Source organism: Gossypium arboreum, chromosome 8 (assembly GCF_025698485.1).
Source record: "Gossypium arboreum isolate Shixiya-1 chromosome 8, ASM2569848v2, whole genome shotgun sequence".
Classification (NCBI taxonomy): domain Eukaryota; kingdom Viridiplantae; phylum Streptophyta; class Magnoliopsida; order Malvales; family Malvaceae; genus Gossypium; species Gossypium arboreum.
The window spans coordinates 138186571-138192222 of record NC_069077.1 but is presented as its reverse complement, the minus strand read 5'-3'; positions in this window follow the sequence as shown (position 1 = coordinate 138192222).

Below are 5652 nucleotides of genomic sequence, written 5' to 3'. Positions count from 1 at the left end.
AACTTTAATGTAATATTAGGTTAAAAAATTTCCAAGAAATTCAGTTGTAAAATGGCTAAATGCATGTCATTTTTTGTATATCATGAGCTTGTTATCATATAACTAACTATTTGTTTCATCTCTCAATAGCTTTTATTTTAATTTATGGCTTCTTTCGGCGTTGTTTCTCTTTTTGCTTGTGGCTTTTTGCTAGTATCTAAAATATTTATCTAGTTCAATATTTAGTTATTACATAATATATGTACATGTGTTTTTTTTTTAGTATAAAAGAGATTGCAATCTTAAAATAAGGGAAGGTTTGCAATCGTTGCGATTCAAATCATGTGTGTCTTAAACTCATTATATATAATACCTAATATAAAATAACTAACAAAATGTTTAAATGATGAAAAAACTGTTGTTTAATTTGCGAGTGTATCAAACTTACAAGCATGCACTCATGACATAGACTGTTTGGAACTGTTTGGGCCAGTGTAAACATGGTGGCTTTTGTGACTTGAAAACTAAAAAATGTAGTTGTTTACCAGTGTTAGAGCAACTACCATCTAACATTGCAACAAAGGTGGATGCTATGCAGCGATGACGGAAACTGCAAAGGATTTCCCACCAGCTTATTAAGCCTATAACATTCAAGGTGGCATTTGTTTCTACAAGCATTGTCCCTAGAAAAATAAAACAATATTTTTTTGGTTCAGAGAACTAAATTTAAGCCTTCCAACAATGTCATATATTATAAGATAAACTTTGTATCCAAAACTTTTGCAAATAAATGATTAGTGAATAAAAAGGTTGTCAAAAAGAACTAATTTATTTTTGTTATACTTCATTCAAGTATCATAATTTCATATCTTTTCAATTGAATATGCATGGTTCTAATTTTCGATCCATCGAATTTATATGCTATCCATACAATCTTTTAATTAATTGATTTAACGGCTATTTTTATAATATCATGCCAGCTAGTCATTTCCACATAATACTCATAAAGAGTGACTTGATTTAATTAATGTATTTAACGACTACAGCTTGGGTCAAGATAGAAATATCAAAAATTAAAAAATGATCTAACTGGAGAATAGAAACTAAACCCACAACTTATCAATACTATGAGATTGATAACATAATTTAGTCTACTTTATTTGTAATGACCTGAATTTTACCGATGTCGAAAAAGTATATTTTCGGGTCTTTATTTCTGAAAAGTGGATTCGTAAATATTTATTTAAAAATATTTACTAAGTAAAATGAGTGGTTAATTAGAGTTTAATTAAGTGAATTTAATTTAATTAAGAATAATTGGATAAAACGATTGAATTGAATGAAGTGTGAAAGTTTAATTATAGAATAAAGAAAATTAAAAGGACTAAATAATTAAATAAACCAAAAGAGTGCCAAGTGTATGGCAAAAATAAAATACAAGTATAATAAATATAATACACACATTTGTAGTACATATATGTATTTGCTTATTATTTAAGTAAATATTAATGTATTTATTATTATTAAATTAATATTATATGATAAATAAATAAAAAGTTGACAAATGTATGATATGTACAAGTGACATGTGTGATACTAATATACATACATTTGTAAAATATATGTATATTTACTTATTATATAAGTATATTATTAAATAATATATTATATAATAAATAGATTAGTGAAAGACAAGGGTGATATTATAATGTACACAAATGTTAAAAGAATATTTGTTATTAAATAGATTTTATAATGGATAATTATTAAGTTATTATATTATATATATATATATATATATATATATATATATATAATGGTTTAATGAAATAAAGAAAGAAAAGAATAGAAATAGAAACAGAATAGGTAAAACGAAAAGCAGGGAAAGAAAGAAAGAAAGGAGAAAAGAAAGAAGAAACGGAAAATTAAAGGTTTGAAGCTTGAGGTTTAAATAGGTATGTCAATTTAGCCCTTTTTTACTTAATTTTGATGTTTTAGAAGCTTTAGAATAAAGTTTTGATGAAATTCAGTTGATATTTTGAAAGTTATTAGATTTCTAGATAATGTTCATGTTGAGTAAAATGATGAAATAAGGGTTAAATTGATAGAAATTCAAGTTAGAAATGAAATAAGGATTGAATTGTAAAGTAATTCATAAATTTTATGTTGTAGGGACTAAATTGATGAAATTTTGAAATTAGGAAAATATGTTGGAAAATCAATAGTTAACTATGAGTTTGAACAAAATTTGAATAGAAATGAAGTATGAATTAAGATAGAAAAGTAAGTGAATTTAGTTAAGATTAAATTGAGATTAAAGTAGAAATTGAATAGAAATTGTATTAATTAGATATAAATTAGTAGTGAATTAATGAATATGAATTGTTTTAATTCCGTAGCTAATGTTGTCTCGGAAATCTCGGCTAAGCAAGGAAAAATGGCAAAGACAACGGAGTTAGCTCGAGAAAATACGGTTTGTATTTCTATAATCTGAACTTAATACTTAAATTATTGGATTTATTATTTAATATATATATATATATATATATATATATATATAGTAGGTGTTTTAAGATGATTATTTGAATTGGATTGAATATTAATTACATTGAATTAATTTATGAATATATGTGAATGTTTGAATTGAAATGAATATTGATGTGGAAATTGAATAATAAATATTTGTTATATTGGAAAATATATGTAGTTGGAAGTGTGATGAAATTGATAGAAAATTGTGATTATTGTGAAATTGAATATTTATTAGTGAAAAGTGAATGGAATTATATTGAATTGAAAAAATATAGTTAATTAATTAAAATATGAATTAATTGAAAACTGGAAAATGAATTAAATACCGTATTAGCCAGTCGGGCTAGTCGGATATAGTTGGCATGCCATAGGATATGGAAGAGTACGTGTTTTGCTACCATCGATCGAGCACTTATGTGCCGACTCATCTTATCTTTATCTTATCGTTACGATTCAGCACTTTGTGTGTCGGATATTGTTATCGCTACATCAAGCATCTTTATCGCTCGGATTTGTTTCGATGAGGTACTCGTACCGCATCTTTATCTTATTACTATTATCGCTCAAGCTTCGGCCGATGAGGCACCATGTGCCATACTGGTGTGTTGGTTGGATCCATGTATCCGTTTAGGTCCGAGTCATGTTAATAGGGGTAAATAAAGGAATTGGAAAGATCGACTATTACTGAATAATTTAATTGTTACTGTATATTTGATTTTTACTGAATAATTAACTGTTACTGAATAACCGATCAATTGATTGATACTGAATAACTGACTATTACTAAATAAATAATTGTTCTGATTGACTGATCGTTAATGAATATTATTGATTGATTAATTGCTATTGAAAAATAATAAATGATTTTGAATTTAAAGTAGACCAAAACATTGGTTGGAAAGTGAATGTTTGAATACTCATTGAGTTTGAATAGTTCAATATATATAAATTAATATGTTTTATAATTGTTTAAGTGTTCAGATTATAGAAATACCACTGAGTGTATACTCAGCGTACGGTTTGTTTCCGTGCGTAGGTTAAGTTAAGGCTAGATCATTGAATCAGCATCCCAGGCTGATCCCGAACTCGATGAGGTAAAGCATGTTGAGTATTGGTAATGGCGTGTACCTAGGATGTCTTATGAGAGTCATTTAGGTTGTGAAAGTATTGATAAAATAATTAAATTATGATTGACCATGGTATATAGTATGAATTTGAAATTTGAAAGAAAAATTCGTAGTAATTCTCATTTAGTCCCTAATTGATTTTACTGTTCATATTGGACGCGAGGGCCCATTAAAGGGACGTCATCTTAAAATTATGATGAGTCTGAACATTTATATTTAATTAATGTCTGTATTGTACTGTACTGATTGGTAATGTCTCATAACCCTGTTTCAGCGACGGTATGGGGTTAGGGGTCGTTACATTATTGCTTATTTGAGCACTAGGATTTCAAATTTTAAAAAGTAGAAAGGTTACAGTAATAGTGGGGGGAGATGGAGAGGGATGAAGGACGGATAATTTTTTATTATTATAATAATATATTTATTTAATATTAATATTAATATAAAATTATTTTTAATTAAATTTTTATGGGGTATTGACCTTAGCAATCCCATTAGTTAAAACTTTATTTTGATGGCACTAACTGTAAGTACCAACTTCAGTAAGAGAATCAAAGTTTAGGTATTTGGATTGGCCAAAAAATAGTTTAGGTACCTATGTCAAACAAAGCAAATAGTTCAAGGGCCTCCTATTCAATTAAGCCTTTAATAAAATCTCAAATTAAAGAGAAAGATGTTGGCAAATGTGCTCATATTGTAGTAAACATGTAACTATTTTCTATGTATTTGAACGATGAATAAATACATAAAGTTAATTTCACATTTCACTTTTATATCTTGTGTTTCTATCTTTCATGTTTTGCTTACGTATTGAAATTGCGACAAGCAAATGTTAGCTCATTGATTGTCTAAGTTGAAACTGATGATAACTATGGCACTATAAGAATGTTTACATTTCGAGAAAGACAATTTACTTCTGCTAATAATCGAAACGAGTCTGTAATCCCGTAAAAGAATCAAAGTGAGCATTTGATTCAAATACTCAGAAGCATTATTATGTCCTATACAATTCCAGTTAGAGAGATGATTAGTCTTGGCTATCTGAGCAGTTGGCTCCACGAGTAGAGACATAATGTACTGATTGGAAGAATGAGACATTAGACTTGACCTAAATTGGATCAATTCACTTGTGACGTTCATGGTATGACTTACCTAAATCCTGAGTTAGTCACTAACCATGCGTATGTAACTCATGTCATTTGATAATAGTATAGGCTTATGCTCTAAACATGACCGAGTTAATAGCCAATATGTTGGGCACATGACTTATGTTTGGCATTGCTTTACTGACAACAATGAAATTCATAGCTTGACTAGGAGTTAACGATATCCTCTCATTGATATTGTTTGAATTGATAAAAATGGATTTGGCCACAGGGTTGCTTGTCCTCAAACGAGTTATTTGTCACAGTCATTAGTTGACAATGATCATATTAACCATTAAGAAGACACAACGATGATGATGAGATAAAATATGATTGTATTGAGTGAATGAATTTAACTCAAAGGAATCAATGATATCATATGATGAATTTAACTCAAAGGAATCAATGATATCATATGAGGGTAACACATTCACGATGAGGTCATTAAACAAAGTAGTTGGATGAATTACTTTCGTAAAGAGTATACAATAAGAAGTTTTTAATCATGGTACTACTTGTGGACTAACTCCAAGATTAAGTAAATTACGAATTATCTGAAAGATGCTTCTGGACATAATTGCAATTACTCGAGCGTAATTGTATATGTATAATTGGTCCCTCCACTAGCTCAACAAAAGCTCAATTGGACTACATTTGAATCAGAAGAAAATTCTATGACTTTGGAAATAATTTAATTGAGTCTATTTATTCAGGATAACTATTATGCCACCTTTATTAGAAACACATTGAGTTGGACTTACTCTCTCACTATCAGAGATAACATACACAATACAAAATCCAACCGTTTTGTGATTTCTTTTATCACTACCTCCTTCATAATCTGGTTTAACAGACATTGCGCATCAACA